Source organism: Bombina bombina, chromosome 1 (genome assembly GCF_027579735.1).
Source record: "Bombina bombina isolate aBomBom1 chromosome 1, aBomBom1.pri, whole genome shotgun sequence".
Lineage (NCBI taxonomy): Eukaryota > Metazoa > Chordata > Amphibia > Anura > Bombinatoridae > Bombina > Bombina bombina.
In genome coordinates this window covers 652,852,247-652,872,884 of record NC_069499.1, presented here as the reverse complement: position 1 = coordinate 652,872,884, position 20,638 = coordinate 652,852,247, and the positions used below count along the sequence as shown (strand labels likewise).

Here is a 20,638-nt window from a genome sequence, read left to right as displayed (position 1 = left end):
TGGATCATCCAAATGCTCTCTAGCATACTTCAGAGCTTAAGCAGGGGGACACGTCTGGCACTGCAGGATCTGAGTCCCTGGCGGCGTAGTGTGTTACTGATGGTAGCCTTTGTTACGTTGGTCCCAGCTCTCTGCAGGTCATTTACTAGGTCCCCCCGTGTGGTTCTGGGCTGTTTGCTCACCGTTCTTGTGATCATTTTGACCCCACGGGGTGAGATCTTGCGTGGAGTCCCAGATCGAAGGGAGATTATCAGTGGTCTTGTATGTCTTCCATTTTCTAATTATTGCTAACACAGTTGATTTCTTCACACCAAGCTGCTTGACTATTGCAGATTCAGTCTTCCCAGCCTGGTGCAGGTCTACAATTTTGTTTCTGGTGTCCTTCACCATAGTGGAGTTTGGAGTGTGACTGTTTGAGGTTGTGGACAGGTGTCTTTTATACTGATAACAAGTTCAAACAGGTACCATTAATACAGGTAATGAGTGGAGAACAGAGGAGCCTCTTAAAGAAGAAGATACAGGTCTGTGAGAGCCAGAAATCTTGCTTGTTTGTAGGTGACCAAATACTTATTTTCCACCATAATATGCAAATAAATTCTTTACAAATAAGACAATGTAATTGTCAGGATTTGTTTCCACATTTTGTCTCTCATAGTTGAGGTGTACCTATGATGAAAATTACAGGCCTCTCATCTTCTTAAGTGGGACTAAATACTTTTTTGCCCCACTGTATATATTGTATATATATTATTACTGCCCCTTTATCCAAGGACTTTCCAGATGCAAGCAGGCATTTTATCTTTTTTACATCTGCATAAAAGGTTATACTCTCAGACTAAGATTGCTCAGTGTTTAAAATGAGACAGGTTAACTTAACACTGTTCAGTTTACACTACAGCTGACTTAATTTTGAAATACATACAAACAAGCCTAAATCCTGCATTTAACCAGATCTAAATGGTATGAGACTGAGTACCACAGCTTATGGTTCCACCAAGGCCATATAGAGTACAGCATTTTCAAAATCCATAAGTACAGCTGACAGATGAGAACATTTTTACAACATATTTGAAGTGGTACTCTTGGTTGGGGAAAATGGGGAAACAAAAACAAAAACACATGTCAACCTTTCAAAAGTACTTTTCTTCATCTAGCCATCTACCCAGATCATTAATGTACAATTTTGAATTCACAGAATTATTTTTGTTTGCACATTTACAAATATGATTCTTTAAAAGGTGATCTCTTAATTTCTGCAATTTTGTTTTATCATGCTTGTCACCCACTGTTGATTTAGGGGATGCAATGTGCAGAAATTTGACCTCCTGTGGGTGTTTCTGTGGGTGTCTTTGTTTATGTCTTTGTGCTTTTGTTTGTGTCTCTGAGTGTGTATGTATTTTTTTTCTGTGGGTCTCTCTGTGAGGGTGGGTGTGTATGTCTTTGTGTGTTTTCTGTGGATGTCTCTGTGAGGATGGGTGTGTGTATGTATGTCTTTTCTGTGGATGTCTCTGTGAGGGTGTGTGTATGTCTGTGCATTTTCTGTGGATGTCTCAGTTAGGGTGTGTGTGTGTGTTTGTGTGTGTGTGTATGTTTTTGTGTGTTTTATGTGGGTGTCTGTGTATTTTCTGAGGCTGTCTCTGTCAGTGTTTCCTTGGGTGTATGTGCAAGTTTGTGAGTGTGTGCGCGCGTGCGTGTGCGTGTGTGTCCATTGTCTGTTCCTTTTTAGGACATTTTGACCTTACTACGGATTATTCACATCTTTCTACAGACTTTGAGACTAATGAGACCTTTCCGGAAGACACAAATCCACCATTTAACCTTTAAATTATTGTTTAGGCAGTTTGGGCCATTCCTTTTAGCCACTGCATGCTGTTGTCATTTAGTTGGCATCTTCCTTGACAAAAAGATAACAAAACTGTTGTCTACCTCATTACTTGGTAAGTCAATGTAAACAAGCGCCGAGTGTCTGTGTGTTTCTTTGCGTGTCTGGTAGAGTGTCTGTATGTGAATCCTTATGTGTGAGTGTGTGTTTCAGTGTATGAGTGTGTCTGTGTTTGTGTGTTACTACCTTTACAACATTTCCAAGTTTGATTACACTTAAAGGGACAGTCAACACTAGAATTTTTATTGTTTGAAAAGATAGATAATCCCTTTATTACCCATTCCCCAGTTTTGCAAAACCAACACTGTTATGTTAATACACTTTTTATTTCTGTGACTAACTTGTATCTAAGCATCTTCTGACCGCCCCTAATCACATGACTTTGTTATTTTGCATATAGTTGCATTTTAGCCAATTAGTGCAGTGTCTGCCACTAGCCACGGGCGTGATCACAATGCTATCTATATGGCCTACATGAGCTTGCTCTCCCCTGCTGTGAAAAGTAAATAAAATAGAGGCAGTCTTCAAGGCCTTAGAAATTATCATATGCACCTTCCTAGGTTTGCTTTCAACTAGAATGCCAAGAGAACAAAGTAAAATTGTTGATAAAAGTAAATTGGAAAGTTGCTTAAAATTACATGCCCTATTTGAAAAATTAAAGTTTTTTTTGGACTTGACTGTCCCTTTAAGAATAAAGTGCATACACGTTTTAGTCACTTGGTCAAAAATTGCATATGTCAAAGGGGGGGGGGCTGATCAATGGTTAAGTCAGGGGCCCCAAAATTTCTAGTGGCGGCCCTGCTTTACCTGCTGGAGTGTATTAAATTGTTTATAAGTATTTATATTACCCTTATATTGGCATTTGAAATAGTTGATTTAGCCTGTGGTATCCCCACCTATTTTGAAAGTTTTTGTCCTCCAGGACAAGCTGTGTAAACACAGCCAGCAGAAGAAATTATACTACCAGTGGGGTATAGAAGAGATAAGATAAGATAATACATTGTTAATTTTCCATTGTTCGCTCCAATTATTGGTGATTGGTTTATGGACAGATATAATATAAAGAAGCAGGTATAGGTACACAATGTGATAAAGTTATGAGATCTGATTATACCTACAAGCTCAACCCATTTTATTAGGTTGTGGCTTCAAAACACAAATCACAAAATCAGCTAATTCATATACACAAAAAGCCTTAGAAGGCAAAGTCTCATACATGTTATACTCTGTAGTTGGTTAAAAAGTAATTGGAAACTAATTAAGGGAAAAACAAATTTACAGTATACTGTCCCTTTAAGTAATGGCAGACAGTCTGCCACCAATTTAAAAAAAAAACTTTTTTTTTTTTTAAAACAAATATTTTATTTATTTTTTCTGCAGTATAGGGTTGCCCTAACCCTCAAACCTCCCTGATTCCCCCCCCCCCAAAAAAAATGATCTAAAACTCTCCTGCCCTAACTATTTTCACCATCTTAGGTATTGCCAGCTGTCAGTACCTTAAAAACTTTTTTTTCTTATAACTATTCCGTAAGATGACCCATTTAACACCAGCAATCATAGCTGAATTCTGCTTCTAGCCAAAAATGTATCTAAACCATTCTTAAATGTATCTAAGGTATTGGCATTTACTACTTCCTTAGGTAATGAGTTTTACAATTTAATTGCTCTTACAGTAAAAAGGCAATTAGGTTGCTTTAGATTAAATTGCCTACCCTCCAGCCTTAAATTATGACTTTGTCCCAAAAATGTTGGGGGAATATATTTATTTAAAGTAATAATGTCACCTATCAAGCTCCTTTTTTCTAGAGAAAACAGACCCAGTTTGGTTAACCTATCCTCCTTATAGCTTAAATTCTCCTTTCCCCTTATTAGTTTTGTGGCCTTTCTCTTAACTTTTTCTAAGTCTGCAATGTCTTTTTTTGAGATTGGTCCCAAGAACTGCACTCCATAATCTAGGCGAGGTCTTACCAGGATTTATATAGTGACCGAATTATGCTTTCCTCACTTGTATCAATGCCTCTTTCTATACATGCTAGTATCTTATTAGCCTTAGAAGCCACTGCCCTGCATTGTGCACCCATCTTTAGCTTGTTATTTAGAATACTCCCAAATCCCTTTCCTTCTCTGTTTTGCTAAGTCTAGTCCAATTTAAATAATAGGTTGCCTGCTTATTTTTACTTCCAAAATGTAGAACCTTACATTTTACAGTATTAAATGTCATATTCCATCTACCTTTCTTCAAATTTTTGTAAATCCCCTTGTAAAGCAATATCATGCTGCACTGACCTAATGACCTTACACAACTTTGTATTATCTGCAGAAATACGTTCCTTGTATATACATAATTTTAGGAACTTAGTAGTGGGTAGTGGATGTAAAGGGTTCCTTTACGTTTAAATACATGGTTTAAGACAGGGGTCACCAACCTTTCGGACCTCAGGGACCACTAAAATCCCAATTTTGAATCCCATGGAACACTAACACAAATTTTTTTTTAAAAAAAGGTACAAACCTCTATAATGTGTAAATATATATATATATATATATATATATATATATATATATATATATATATATATATATATATATATATATATATATAATGTAATGTAGAGAAAATAACTCATTGTGTAAACCATTTACAAATCTAGACAAGTCAGAAGACTTGCTTTTACCACAGAAACTCTCTGATTACACTGTTTCCAATGCAGCAAAGGATTCTGGGTGAGATATGCAAATGAGGTTCACAATGACTCATTTTTTTACTTCTAGCCTGCTTTTTAAGGCAGACTTCCCTTTACGCCATAGCATCGCCAAATTACACAGCTTCTAAGCTTAGCTAGGGGTAGTACAGTGATTCAGACCAATCCCAGGACAGCTGTTTCATGGTTATTGCCACTCATCAGCTGGGAGTAGGTTGAATCACTGCTTGGTAAAGTTGTTTTCTGGGGGAAATAAAACAGCAATTTAAAATATGGCAATATTTTATTTTTTTGGCGATGCTATGGCGTAAAGGGAAGTCTGCCTTAAAAAGCAGGCTAGAAGTAAAAAAGTGAGTCATTGTGAACCTCATTTGCATATCTCACCCAGAATCCTTTGCTGCATTGGAAACAGTGTAATCAGAGAGTTTCTGTGGTAAAAGCAAGTCTTCTGACTTGTCTAGATTTGTAAATGGTTTACACAATTAGTTATTTTCTCTACATTTTAGATTTAGTGGAGGATTTTAAACTCATTTTTCGCCTCCCCATATTTTAAATTGCTGTTGTATTTCCCCCAGAAAACATATATACACACACACACAAGCACACACGCATGCACACACATACTGTACATAACTAGTATAACCATAGCCAAGTTTACATTATGTATATATTTACACATTATTATGATTTTTTTTTGGGGGGGGGAATTAACTAATAATGACAGAACTGAGAGAATACTTCCAAACGACAGATGATGGGTGAGTGCCAACTTTTGAGCTGGAAACAGTGAGGCAGAAAGTGGGGGGGGGAAATAATTATGTTTAAAAGGACCACAAGACTTCCAAGTTACCTCCCTAATTAGGAATTATTCAAAACTACTTATGATCATGGACAGACATTGGAGTCATAAATTAAGTTTATATCAGAAAGTTCTCAATATGGATGTGAGCTAACCACGACTGATGTTACTGGCAATTACTAAAATACTGGTGGGATATGGCGGGTCTGCTGGATGGCAATTACTGGAATTCAGGTGGAATGGTTTTGTGTGTGGAAAAATTATTAGAATGAAAAATAATTAATATTTAATAAACATTTAAAAAAAAGTTGGAGGGGAGGAAGACAAACAGTGATGTAAGTCCATCTGAAGGAAATAGGAAAACTACTACAAAGAGACAGGTAAAGGGAGGAAAATAAATTAAATAAGAGAATTTTTTTATTTTTATTTTCTTTTTTATATACTTGAATTCCACTATTTTAAACCAAGACTATACCAACCTCTGCTGGCTTTAGAATGGAAGCATCTTCCTCTGAGCAGCATGCCGGGCAGCACTACGCAACGTGTGTAGGGAGATTGTAATTTAACTCCTCCTCCCTAGGTTTTCAATGGATGTCCAGCCAGGCACTGTAGGGAGTTGCGGGGCGACGGGGGTGACACCATCAGAGGAGATTAATTCCTGCTTGGTGGTGTCACGAACCACCAACATCTTCTCACGGACCAATGGTTGCCGACCGCTGGTTTAAAAGACCTGGACTATGATTACCAACTTGGGGCTTAATGATCGTATAATTGCCACAAAGGCAAGAATGTCAGTATGCCAATCTGTAACTATCAGTAGCAATAATTAGAAGGTGAAAAATGAGAGTAACAATCTTTAGTAATTTTATTAAAAAAGACAGGTGGTTTCATATTTTGCTTAACATTCTTTACTGAACTCAGCACAGCAGCAGTGTATAGTTTAACCAATAACCACTCAGAACACAGATAGGGTTATATAAGCTCCTAAATCCAAATTTTGCAATATTCTTAGCAGCTGCTTTGTGGCTACAGAAGTGTGGCTGCTGCTGTTGGTTCTAAGTCGGGCTCCGGAACCTCCACACTTATATCCTTTCTGGCAGTACCTTTTCTGGTCCCTTCTGTTATTGTTATTATAGTTGGAGGGTTTTCTGATTGGCATCTGTTGCTGCCTTTTTGGAATTTAGCCACTTGTGCTATTTCTTTTACCATAGATTAATTATATACTTGTTTATCATGGCTGATATTCCTCAATCTTCCTTGCAAAATTGCAGGATATGATGTCCACTGACAAATCTGTATTTACTGCTGTCCCTGGGACAGCTAAGACTTTTAAAAACTTATTTTGCAAGAGTCCTCAAAACATAAGTTTGTTTCCGAGTCTGATGATTCCTCTTCCTCAGGGGAGGGACCTTCTCACTGCGGTAACTGGTCTTGGCGACCTTCCCCTGGGAAGAGGTCCAAAGGCAAAGAACCTCTTAAGCGGCCTAAAGCCTAACTCTGGGGTATCTCACAGGTTTGCATGTTTTTGCTTTCATAAGAGGCGCTGGATCCAGGGGTATATCGAATATAAAAAGAGTCTCTTTCAGGTGCTAACCGATAACCCTTCAAGGAATATATCACAAAGGCACTAAAAGAAAATCCACAATAGTGTAGTATGCCAATCAACGAATAGCCCAAAAAACAATGTACTCACAAGAGGTGTAGATAATATTCGGGTCGTTTATTGGAGAACAAATAAACATATGGAAAACAGAATTTATGCTTACCTGATAAATTAATTTCTCTTACAGTGTATCTAGTCCATGGATTCATCCTTACTTGTGGGATATTCTCATTCCCTACAGGAAGTGGCAAAGAGAGCACACAGCAAAGCTGTCCATATAGCTCCCCCTCAGGCTCCGCCCCCCAGTCATTCGACCGACGGTTAGGAGAAAAAGGAGAAACCATAGGGTGCAGTGGTGACTGTAGTTTAAACAAAAATTTTAACATGGCTTAATTACCAGGGCGGGCCGTGGACTGGATACACCGTAAGAGAAAGTAATTTATCAGGTAAGCATAAATTCTGTTTTCTCTTACAAGGTGTATCCAGTCCACGGATTCATCCTTACTTGTGGGATACCAATACCAAAGCTTTAGGACACGGATGAAGGGAGGGAACAAGACAGGTAACCTAAACGGAAGGCACCACTGCTTGCAAAACCTTTCTCCCAAAAATAGCCTCCGAAGTAGCAAAAGTATCGAATTTGTAAAATTTGGCAAAAGTATGCAGTGAAGACCAAGTCGCTGCCTTACAAATCTGTTCAACAGAAGCCTCATTCTTGAAAGCCCATGTGGAAGCCACAGCTCTGGTGGAATGAGCTGTAATTCGTTCAGGAGGCTGCTGTCTAGCAGTCTCATAAACCAATTGGTTGATGCTTTTCAGCCAGAAGGAAAGAGAGGTAGCAGTTGCTTTCTGACCTCTCCTCTTACCAGAATAGACAACAAACAAGGATGATGTTTGTCTGGAATCTTTAGTTGCTTGTAAATAGAATTTTAAAGCACGAACCACATCAAGTTTGTGCAATAGTCGTTCCTTCCTTGAGGATGGATTAGGACACAGAGAACGAACAATGATTTCCTGGTTAATATTCTTATTAGAAACCACTTTAGGAAGAAAACCAGGTTTGGTACGCAAAACTACCTTATCTGCATGGAACACCAGATAGGGTGAATTACACTCCAAAGCAGACAATTCTGAAACTCTTCGAGCAGAAGATATAGCTACCAAAAACAAAACTTTCCAAGATAATAACTTAATATCTTTGGAATGTAAAGGTTCAAACGGAACCCCTTGAAGAACTGAAAGAACAAAATTTAGACTCCATGGAGGAGCCACAGGTTTATAGACAGGCTTGATTCTGACTAAAGCCTGTGCAAACGCTTGAACGTCTGGTACATCTGACAGACGCTTGTGTAACAAGATAAAAAGAGCAGATATCTGTCCCTTTAAGGTACTAGCTGATAACCCTTTCTCCAATCCTTCTTGGAGAAAAGACAATATCCTTGGAATCCTAATCTTACTCCACGAGTAACCCTTGGATTCACACCAACAAAGATATTTCCGCCATATCTTATGGTAAATTTTCCTGGTGACAGGTTTTCTAGCTTGGATCAGAGTATCTATGACTGATTCAGAGAACCCACGCTTGGGTAGAATTAAGCGTTCAATCTCCAAGCAGTCAGCTGCAGAGAAACTAGATTTGGATGCAAGAATGGACCCTGTATTAGAAGATCCTGCCTCATTGGCAGTGTCCATGGTGGGACAGATGACATGTCCACTAGGTCTGCATACCAAGTCCTGCGTGGCCACGCAGGCGCTATCAGAATTACCGAGGCCTTCTCCTGTTTGATTCTGGCTATCAGCCGAGGGAGAAGGGGAAACGGTGGAAAGACATAGGCCAGATTGAAGGACCAAGGCGCTACTAGAGCATCTATCAAAGCCACCTTGGGGTCCCTGGACCTGGATCCGTAGAGAGGAAGTTTGGTGTTCTGACGGGACGCCATCAGATCCAACTCTGGAATGCCCCAAAGCTGAGTCAGCTGAGCAAATACCTCCGGGTAAAGTTCCCACTCCCCCGGGTGAAAAGTCTGAGGACTTAGGAAATCCGCTTCCCAGTTGTCTACTCCTGGGATGTGAATCGCAGATAGGTGGCAAGAGTGATCCTCCGCCCACCTGATTATCTTGGTTACTTTCTTCATCGCTAAGGAACTTTTTGTTCCTCCCTGATGATTGATGTATGATACAGTCGTGAAGTTGTCCGACTGAAATCTGATGAACTTGGCCGCCGCTAGCTGAGGCCAAGCCTGGAGCGTATTGAATATCGCTCTCAGCTCCAAAATGTTTATCAGGAGAAGGGACTCTTCCCGAGACCATAGGCCCTGAGCTTTCAGGGAGCCCCAGACCGCGCCCCAGCCTAACAGACTGGCGTCGGTTGTTACAATGATCCACTCCGGTCTGCGGAAGCACATCCCCTGAGACAGGTGATCCTGAGACAACCACCAGAGAAGAGAATCTCTGGTTTCCTGGACCAATTGGATTTGAGGAGACAAATCTGCATAATCCCCATTCCACTGTTTGAGCATGCACAATTGCAGTGGTCTGAGATGAATGCGAGCAAATGGGACTACGTCCATTGCTGCTACCATTAATCCGATAACCTCCATGCACTGAGCTACAGATGGCCGAGGAATTGAATGAAGAGCTCGGCAAGAACTTAGAAGCTTTAACTTTCTGACCTCCGTCAGAAATATTTTCATTTCTACCGAGTCTATTAATGTTCCCAGGAAGGGAACCCTTGTGAGTGGGGACAGAGAACTTTTTTTGGTGTTCACCTTCCACCCGTGAGACCTTAGAAAGGCCAGAACAATATCCGTATGAGCCTTGGCTCTGGGAAAAGACGACGCCTGAATCAAGATGTCGTCCAGATAGGATGCTACTGCAATGCCCCGCGGTCTTAGAACCGCTAGAAGGGACCCTAGCACTTTTGTGAATATTCTTGGAGCGGTGGCCAACCCAAAGGGAAGGGCCACGAACTGGTAATGCTTGTCTAGAAAAGCGAACCTTAGGAACTGATGGTGATCTTTGTGGATAGGAATATGTTCAAAAATGATCCAATCTTTCTGAAAATTTCACCATTTCACGATCTTAATGCTTGGTAATGGTTGCACAGCAAATATCAAGTCAATTAACCCCTTAATGCCCGAACCGGAGCAACCTAAAGCTGACAACCGGTTAGCAAACTACAGCACCATGCCACAGCAATCTGCTGTGGCCCTACCTTACCCCTGGGGATTAGTTGATGAAAAATAAGCCTCTATGAAGTCCTCAAGAAGTTTTAGGACCCTCCACGTGAAGCTGCATGAAGCTGTCTGCAAAATGAAGAGCGCAACTGAGGCGCGAAAATTAGGCTCCCTCCCTCTCCACTCCGGAGTTGTGGGGCCTTCAAAACCCTAAATAGGTGTCCAAAATACTGCCATGTGGAATAAAAACCCAAAATAACACTCCAAAAGTGATAAAAACATGTATAGTGATTATATTTTACTAAAAAATAATCGATTGCCCTTTAACAGTGTCCACCAGTCATTTAGCCCTGTTAAATAAGCCTTCCTTCTATACTGAGTCTCAGAATATGGCTTACCTTCCCCACATGGGGATTCTTTTCAGTCTTCTAGCATTACTAAGTCTTGACTAGAAAAAGATGACTGAACATACCTTGTAGCAGTTAAGCCTGCAAACTGTTCCCCCCAACTGAAGTTTTCTTGGTACTCCTCAGTCCTGCGTGGGAACAGCAGTGGATTTTAGTTACAACATGCTAAAATCATTTTCCTCTCAGCAGAATTCTTCATCACTTTCTGCTAGAGAGTAAATAGTACCAACTGGCACTATTTCAAAATAACAAACTTTTGATTTAAGATATAAAAAACTACAAATCTAACACCACATTCACTTTACCCTCCCGTGGAGATGCTACTTGTTAGAGCGGCAAAGAGAATGACTGGGGGGGCGGAGCCTGATGGGGAGCTATATGGACAGCTTTGCTGTGTGCTCTCTTTGCCACTTCCTGTAGGGAATGAGAATATCCCACAAGTAAGGATGAATCCGTGGACTGGATACACCTTGTAAGAGAAATACTCGCTTTTATTATCCCAACGTGTTTCAACAGTCTTTACCACATCTTTCTCAAGAGCTTGCCATTTTAACTCTGGGGTATCTCACACATTTGCTGGAATCTCTGCTCCAGAGGTAACTAGGGGTATAGAACCCATTGGGTTTGCCGATACGAATGTACAAGTTTCTCTTGTTACCTATGAATATGATTTGGGATGTCAGGAATTTGATGTTCAGGATTACTATTCTGATACAGAGCAGCATGTAATAAATGTATTGGGCCTTAGCAAAAAAGGGCCTTTGTTTGGAGGTTTAATTTCCCTTTTAGTAAAGATGTGTCCACCTTTATGGCTTAATCCAAGATCAAAAAGGCACTACAGAGGCAGGTCTTTACCCGGGCCGGGAGATATAGAGACCACTTTCATGGCAGTTAACCTATGCAATACATAGACTTCAACCCTCAGCTCAACCAGAAGCGTCTTCTTTTACCGCAGAGCATGTAAGGCCAGAGCTGACTCTGCCAAAGTCAGACGACAAGCAGGACCTAGCGAGAACTTTATCTATTTCTTCCCATACAGTTACCTGTCCGTTAAAGGGACACTAAACCCAAATTTTTTTCTTTCGTGATTCAGATAGAGCATGCAATTTTAAGCAACTTTCTAATTTATTCCTATTATCAAATTTTCTTCATTCTCTTGGTATCTTTATTTGAAATGCAAGAATGTAAGTTTAGATGCCGGCCCATTTTTGGTGAATAACCTGGGTTATTCTTGCTGATTGGTGGATAAATTCATCCACCAATAAAAAAAGTGCTGTCCTGAGTCCTGAACCAAAAAAGAAGCTTAGATGCCTTCTTTTTCAAATAAAGATAGCAAGTGAACGAAGAAAAATTAATAGAAGTAAATTAGAAAGTTGCTTAAAATTGCATGCTCTATCTGAATCCCGAAAGAAAAAATGTGGGTTCAGTATCCCTTTAATTGTGGTGAGGCTCACCTTTTCCCAAAGATGGGAAGAAATCTCCCAGGATGGGTGGGTCCTTCAAACTTTGAAAGGATTCCACATAAATAGTTTGTATGCCCTCCAAAATAATTTCAGGTTCCCAATCCCATCCCCTACAACCAGAGAAACTTGGCTCTCGTAAACGAGCTCCAAAAACATTTCCTCAAGGGAAAAGAACAAGCTGTGAGTCAAGGTATCGCCAGAAATATGTTTTTTTGTGTGTTAGAAAACTGTGAACTATTGACCATTTATTAGACTGAGGGCCCTGAATATTTAGGTTCACTACCAGGATTTCAAGATGGAGGGTATCAATCTTCTCTGGGATCTACTCCTTCCCTCAAACTGCTGTGTTTATCTGGATCTGAAGGATGCCTACCCGACTATTTCATTATCTCCTCTATTTTGAACTTTTCTACAATTCTTTTGGAGAGAAGATCTTTGGCAGCTTACATACCTTCCTTTTGAACCGAGTTCAGCTCTTTGGTGTTTTACCAAGATCCTGAAGCCAGTTGTAGCCTGTCTCAGAGCTATTTGGATGACATTTTCCTCATGTCTCAAGACAGGAATCTTTTTCAACAACTTCTGTTGTCTGTCTAGTTACTCTAATTTATGGGTTTTGTAGTAAATGCAGACAAGCCTTTTTTGGCTTCAAGATTGTTACGAATGCTGTATCGCTCTCTATATAATTCCAAATTGGACCTCATTCAGAGACAGATTTGCGGCTCCCCTTTAATTACAGGGCAATGCAGCAATTCAAGAATTCCGCCTTACGGCAAAATCCTTCTTATTCCCAGATAGTTGCTTTGGACGTGAAGGTCCAGAATGAAAAGCAGTGGTGGTTATGCCACTCAAAAGTCTGGAATGGCAGGGCACTACTCCTGATGTTGTACTGGAGTTGAACACCAGCATGCTCTGCTAGGGAGCATTGGTCCTCAGCACGTCACTGTGGGCTTTGGTCTATACATATGAATTTGTTAGAACTCTTAGTTGATTTCTTTATGGTTTGCAGTTTTGCCAAACAACATTTCCACTATTCTATACTTTTGAGGATGTGCAATTTGACGGCAGTCCAATAAATCAACAGGTTGGGTTGGACTAGTTCGAGACTCTTTTCAGACCTGACTCTTGACCTTTATCAGTTTTGCTTGAGAAGAGGCATTTCTGCTTCCAGGTCTGTCCAGGTTTGGTGGATTGGTTCTCCCATCAGTGGAGAGATCTCAGCAACTGGAGACTTCATCGCTCGGTTTCTTCATCTGGATCGAATGTGGGGTCCTTTACTAATTGACTTATAATTTTGGAACAACTTTCAGATCAATAGGTATTAGTTGGTTCCCAGACCCTTTCAATCTGATGCAAATGCCAAATTGGGGAATGGGATCTGATGGGGTGTTACACCTTTCTCCCCTTTTTAATGATTCCATGGGTCATCCTTTACATTCATCGTCAAGGAGTTGTGTCTCATTACTCCTTTTTTGTCATTCCAGGCCTGTTTTCGTTCTTGTCAGTGGATGCCTTTCTCTAGTCACAGTAGCGGACCTACCAAACAGAAGGCCCTGGTGCAAAATGTTATTTGGGCTTCCCAAAGGTAACTTAGCAATAAGCAATATTAATATACACTCAAAATTATGACACAGAGAGGGATGTATATTAATATACATTCCTCTAAGTTTAATGATACATGTGTGTATATATATATATATATCCAAAATAAGATTAGTTAATCCAGCACTACTCATGTATAAACCAAATAATAAAATTGATATTAGTCTTGAAATGATCACAAAACAACTGCTGCTTAAGGTCAAACGAAGGCAATTTATTAAATCAAAAAATCCTCAATGAGGAATAGCAATTTCAAGCATATATAGCATATAACAAATTAAAGCAATCCTAAATACCCCCGGGGGTTAGATGACCAAAAATAAGAAAGCTAAATTGCCGTACATGTGCTGCTGTTGATAGTACAACATCCAGTAATCATCCTAAAAAAGGAATACAATGTAAACAGCAGAACAATAACGGCAATAAGGTTTCAAACTATCAATATATATATATATATACACACACACACACACACCCACACATATATACATACATACACAATCATAATAAGCAAGCTGAGTATTTATATACTGGTAGTGAGTACACTGTGCTGTATAATGATGTGAGTTTCTTTACACTATACCCCGATGAGCACATTGCTCTGTATAGATATGATGAGTATTTATACTCTAATAAATATTCAATGCTGTACAATGACGGAATATCTATACACTAATAGTGAACATAAAGTAAAAAGTATGCTGCGAAGTATAATGATGATGAATATCTATACACAGATAATGACCACAGACACACACCTATGTATGGACTAGCTGCTACGCCCCCCCCCCCCCCCCATCACTGGGCACCTGGTTTATGTGAATAGGGGTTAATATTATAGCAAAGTAAAATTTAGCTGTTAGGAAAACAGTAACATTGATAATACCACATTAAGCCCTTTTGCTGTATAAAGTGTTTTAAAAAGTGAGAGGTCCACCTAGCAGTAGACATTTCAGCTGTCTGACAAATGCTGTAGACAATGGAACTTAGAAAAAATACCTCTGATTTAGGGCCAGATTACAAGTGGAGCGTTAATTGCGCTAGAAGTAAGCTTTTTGCACTTGTCGGGTTGCGCTCATATTATGAGTTGAAAGTAAACCGTTTTTGCTTGTACACTAACCCGACAAGCGCAAAAAGCCGAACTTACAATATCGCATGCACATTCACGTATTCTCCCATAGAAGTCAATGTCTATTTATAAATACATAGAACATATTCTACTATGTGCAGAACATTGGAATGTGAAATATTTACAGTAAATACATAGTATAACAGATATTAAATATGAATATTGCATAAATATGCTTTTACATGTTTTCATCTACTTAATTGCAAAGGGCTCCAATGCTTTTTTTTTTGGTGTCTGTGTGATGTAAGATGGGGGTGTTAAGCATTTATAAACTGCAGATTGTGTGTTCAGTTTGTGTATCATTGTTGAACGAAATACGGTCTTGACAAAAGCTCTATATTAGAACCAAAATAACAACTTTCAAATAAATATTTGATTTTTTTAAGTTAAGACATGTGAGTGTTGATCTGATGCATTTGAGATATACAGTATATCGTAAAATTTTATTTTAGAATTCCAAATTATTTTCTCAGCCATACAACATTATTTTAAGACAAAATGCAGCTTCCTCTAATCACGGTGTGGCCTCAGGCAATTTTTGCTTTGGGGGGGGTCGCCATGATTGGAGGAAGGTGGATTCGTCATTGCTGACATAAGAAGAGACGAGCAGCGGGCGGGGGAAATCGCTGCTCCGGCTTGCATGAATATAAGGTAAATATTTTAACAAAACCGGTGAAATGTAAACTTTCATGAATGAAAGTGCCCCTGTTTTTAATAGTATTTTTAAAAACCAGGCACTCATTCGTAAAAGTTTACATTCCTTTTCAGCTCTGTTTATAAACATTTGTACAATGTTTCAAATCCTCAGTCTATTTCGTTTTATACATTTGTAGCTTTAAACTGAAAATGCAACACACTCTTTATGGAGACAAAATTTACTACAGAGAAATGAGGAAATACACAGCAGATAGTTCACATGGGCACACTAACAGTCTTAAAGACACAGATCACAGTATGTGCACACACACAAATCTGCACACAGTCTTAAAGCATACAATGTGGGCCTGTATTAAAGGGACAGATCACAGTACATGCACATACACACAAATCTGCACACAGTCCATTTAATAGCACCTTTAGTATTAATTTAACTTTATTTGCCACAAGCTTTGGACATTAACATCCTTGGTTGTAAAGAAAAACAATCAAAATATCTTATCAATGTGATGCTATAAACCTTAGCTTCGAATCAGTTTGCATCAGGCAATATTTCACTTGTTGCCTAAAGTCAATGTTATATGTATAAAATAAAAATGCTGGTTACAAACCAACATATTCAAAATTTGTTCAAATATGTTCATGTGTCAGTTTAAAGGCTGTGTGCATTCTACGTGTGTTAAAGGGACAGTCTAGTCAAAATTAAACTTTCCGGATTCCGAATTGACATGCAATTTTCAAATTTACTTTCATAAGTAAATTCAAGTTTGCTTTGTTCTCTTGGTATTCTTTGTTGAAAGCTAAACCTAGCTCATATGCTCATTTCTAAGCCCTTGAAGGCCGCCTCTGATCTCAGTGCATTTTCACAAAGTTTCACATCTAGACAGCGCAAGTTCATGTGTGACATATAGATAATATTGTGCTCACTCCTGTGGAGTTATTTATGAGTCCGCACTAATTGGCTAAAATGCATGTGTCAAAAGAACTCAATTGAGGGGTCAGTCTGCAGAGGCTTAGATACAAGGTAATCACAGAGGTAAAATGTATATTAATATAACAGTGGTGGTTATGTGAAACTGGAGAAAGGGTAATAAAGGGATAATCTACCTTAAACAAACATTTTCAAGTAGACTGTCTGGGTATGTGTGTGGTGTGAACTGTACCTATAAAAGGTACATGAAACCCACATTTTTACTTTCATGATTCAGATCACACAATTTTAAACAACTTTCCAATTTCTGTCTATTATTTAATTTCTTTAGTTCTCTTAGTATCCTTTGTTGAAAGTTATACCTAGGTAGGCTGAGGTGGTGCCTGCACATATATACCTCTTGTCATTGTCTCAGAAGTGCATTTCAACAAAGAATAGCAAGGGAATGAAGAAATTAGATAATAGTAGTAAAGTGGAAAGCTGTTTAAAATTGTATGCTGTATCTGAATCATGAAATAAAGTTTTAGCCTTTTGAAGTCTTTGTGTATCTTATGTGCACCTGAGTTTAAAACTTTACATGTGAGCTTGTCCCTTAAAAGGGACATGAAACACACATTTTTTTCTTCTTTCATGATTCAGATAGAGAATATAATTTTAAAAAGTTTCTAATTTACTTTTATTATCAAATTTGAATCATTCTCTTGTTATGCAGACACATGCACACTCCTGAACTTACTTTCCTGCTTTTCAACAAAGGATAACAAGAAAACAAAGAAAACTTGATATTAGAAGTAAACTGGGAAGTTTTTTAAAATTGTATGTTCTATATGAATCATAAAAAAAAAATGTTGGGGGTTTTGTCCCTTTAAGACTGCTTGCATGGTGTGACACTTTACCTGTGTTCTCTCTCTCTTTGGTCTCTCTCCCCCCTCTCCCTCTTACCCTGATGACCTAAAGCTCTCTGCTTAGGTGAGATCATCTAATGTAGAATTCTTAAAAGGCAGATTTTGCTATACTTCTCCATGGGGTGCTCTCCTGCATTTCTTTATGTGAAGGAGAGACAAGCCAAGTGCAATACAGCACTACATGACAGTGTAACAAAACTATATTGCACTGGGCGTGTCTCTCCTTCACATACAGAAATGAGAGAGATCTTGCAGTGCTGGAGAGCTCTTCCCCCGACTCTTGCCCACTGTCTTCTCTCTTCCCCCTCCATTCGCTCGCCCTCCCTCCCCCTGCGTTCGCTCGCCCGCTCTTGCCCAAGCGTTCGCTCGCCCGCTCTTGCCCCCTGCGTTCGCTCGCCCGCTCTTGCCCCCTGCGTTCGCTCGCCCGCTCTTGCCCCCTGCGTTCGCTCGCCCGCTCTTGCCCCCTGCGTTCGCTCGCCCTCTCTTGCCCCCTGCGTTCGCTCGCCCACTCTTGCCCCCTGCGTTCGCTCGCCCACTCTTGCCCCCTGCGTTCGCTCTCTCTTCCCCCCCGTGTTTGCTCTCTCTTCCCCCCTGTGTTCGCTCTCTCTTCCCCTGCTCTTGCCCTCTGAGTTCTCTCTTTACTATCATGTTCTTTATGTCAATTTGCAAGTTAGTGTATATGTGCTACTTTCCTTAACAACATTTTCAGGTTTGACTACACATTAAAGGGACAGTATACACCAATTTCTATTTAAATTGCATGTAATCTACTGTAAAGAATAATATGCACAGATACTGATTAAAAAATCCAGTATAAAACCTTTTAAAAACATACTTAGAAGCTCCCAATTTAGCACTGTTGATGGGGTTAGGCTGGAACACCCACTGAAAGGGGCTGAGAGCAGACTCCCCTTGAATATGAAAAGACGTATTATACAAACAGAAGCATTCTGAAGTCTGTATACATCTGTATACATCTAAAACTTGGGGGCTTGGTTAGGAGTCTGAAAATCAGCACAAGGTTATTTAAAAATAAGCAAAACTATACGTTTTTACAAAAACACTCCCAGATGGGTAATATAAATGGATCATTTACAAAACATTTACGCAAAGAAAAATCTAGTGTACAATGTCCCTTTACAACCCAGATTTATCAAAGGTTCCAGCAGCAGGCTTGCATGAGTGAACTTGCAGCCGAGAGTTTTGAAACAGTAGTCATCAGCCTGCTGCTAATTATTATGTTGCGTATCTCACGAGCAAGGGGCGACGTTGCTTACTAGCTGAAGAGCACAATAATAAATACAATCTGGCCCTAAATAAAGTATGCAAACATTTTAGTCACTTGGCCAAAAATTGCACAAGTACATTTGCTTGCCCACAGTGCTCAAAAAAAAATAGAGGGAACATTGCCTGTGTGTGGCTTCATATGTCTCATTAAGGCTTTACTGTGTGAATGTTATTTTCTGAGCCAATAGTATATGTTATGTCTTATCAGACAGTAGGTATTTGAATGGTCCCTCTAAGTCTCTGACTCTCTGTGTAAAGCACAATGGATGTTTTGTGTACTGTGATTTATGCCATATTTGAGTGTGCTGTGGAGTGATCTTTACCTTTAAAGGAACGCATGCGCGTAACCTGAACGAGCATGCAGATGATGACGCGCTGTTTAATTGCACGCATGCGCATATTGTTTCAATGACGAAACAGAAAAGGGGCTGGACGCCACGGGGGTAAACCAAACATTGGAGAGAAAAACTGTCAATCAATAAAGGCACTGTGACGGGCGGATTGTAATGCTGAAACGGAGCGCATTCAGATCGTAAAATATAAAACTTTTTATTGCATTTTTCTATGATTTGATGAATGAACCTCATATTAATTATAGCTAACTTATTGAAAAATTATAAACACAACCCCGGACTTGACCTTCACTTTAAAGGCTGTGTGAGTGTGCGCATGATGTGGGCTGTCCCTTTAAGACTAGTGCACATTGAATGTGTGTCTACTGTGATTTGCACATTTAAGACTGTGTGCAGATGTGTGTGCACATACTGTGATCTGTCGCTTTAATACTGTTAGCATGCTCATGTGATCTATATGCTTTTAAGACTAGCGCAAGTGTGCCTCTGCCTACTGTGATCTATATCTTAAAAACTGTGTGCACACTGTGATCTGTTCCTTTAAGACTGGCACACGTGTGCCTGCTTTAAATTGTACCTATACAGCTGTGCAGATGTGTGTGTAGATAGTTTGATCTGTCCTTTAAGACTGGCGCATATTGTGTGCGCTTGTACTTACTCTCAATTGTATCTTTAAGACTGTGGGCAGATTTGTGTCTTGTGTGTGTGCACGCACTGTGGTCTATACCTTTAAGACTGCCACACATTGTGTGTATACGTATATGACTGTGATGTGCAGATTTGTGTATACTGTGATCTGTCGCCTTAAGACTGCCACACTAGCGTTCCTTTTAATAGTGCGCGTGATCTGGGCTGTCCCTTTAAGACTAGTGCACAGTGTTTGTGATTGTGCGTACTTTGATCTGTCCTTTTAGGACTGGCACACAAAGTAAAGCATAAAAAGCTACAAATGTATAAAAAAAAATAAGTAGGCTGAGGATTTGAAATGTACGAATGTTGATAAACAGTGCTGATGTAGCCTACTGCCTGGAGAAAGTCTATGAGGGGGGAGAAAAAAAGGACTTTTAGATCCCAAAATATAGCCGCCCCCCCCCCCCATTTTGGTCCATGGACACTCAAACTGCTGTTTTGTGACAAGTGTGGTCTTAAAATGTTGTGTAGCTGAGAAAATAATATAGAACATATGCCATAGATTTTGTCTTTTATTTTCCATATAAATAAATTACTATGAAATATTCCATATTTACAAAAAATAGTGTCTCCTCCCACAGAAAGTTATCACGCACAACGTGCTCAGTGAACGTATTGTATATAATCACGTGACTTACATGTGCCGCGGACCACAGGATAGACCCTCTCTAACGTATGACTTTCTTCACAGTCTCAGGAAGTCAAGAACCGAAACCTTTCACCTGGAAGTAAAATTTTGCTAGCGACTGTTAGACACTCAGTGAGAAATGAGCATTCAATATAATATCGCCATCTAGTGGGGGAAAAAAACTTTAAAAGAACATTCTGGGAAATATAGAGGTCACAATATATTTGGTAATGATAAAAACACATTGATTTTAAAGTTATACTTTTGACAGCATATTTTTAATAGCCAATAGATGTTTTGCGTTTAGAAAATATTAGGTGGTAAATTTAAGTAAAATAACTCTACAAACTCAATCATTTCGAAGCAACTTCAAATGCAATAACATTATTTGATTTACATTATCACTAGCTCTTCACTAATTAAGTCT

The 20,638-nt window shown here is 39.4% G+C and overlaps 1 protein-coding gene across 1 annotated transcript in view; it reads right to left on the bottom strand.

The window, feature by feature from the left end:
- XIAP (X-linked inhibitor of apoptosis) overlaps nucleotides 1-20,289 on the bottom strand; it is a 186,158-nt gene extending 165,869 nt beyond the window's left edge. The window contains exon 1 of the mRNA XM_053699118.1: nucleotides 20,222-20,289. The gene's annotated coding sequence lies outside the window, so the exon portion shown is untranslated. The remainder of the gene's footprint in view (nucleotides 1-20,221) is intronic.
- Nucleotides 20,290-20,638: the final 349 nt, after the last annotated feature.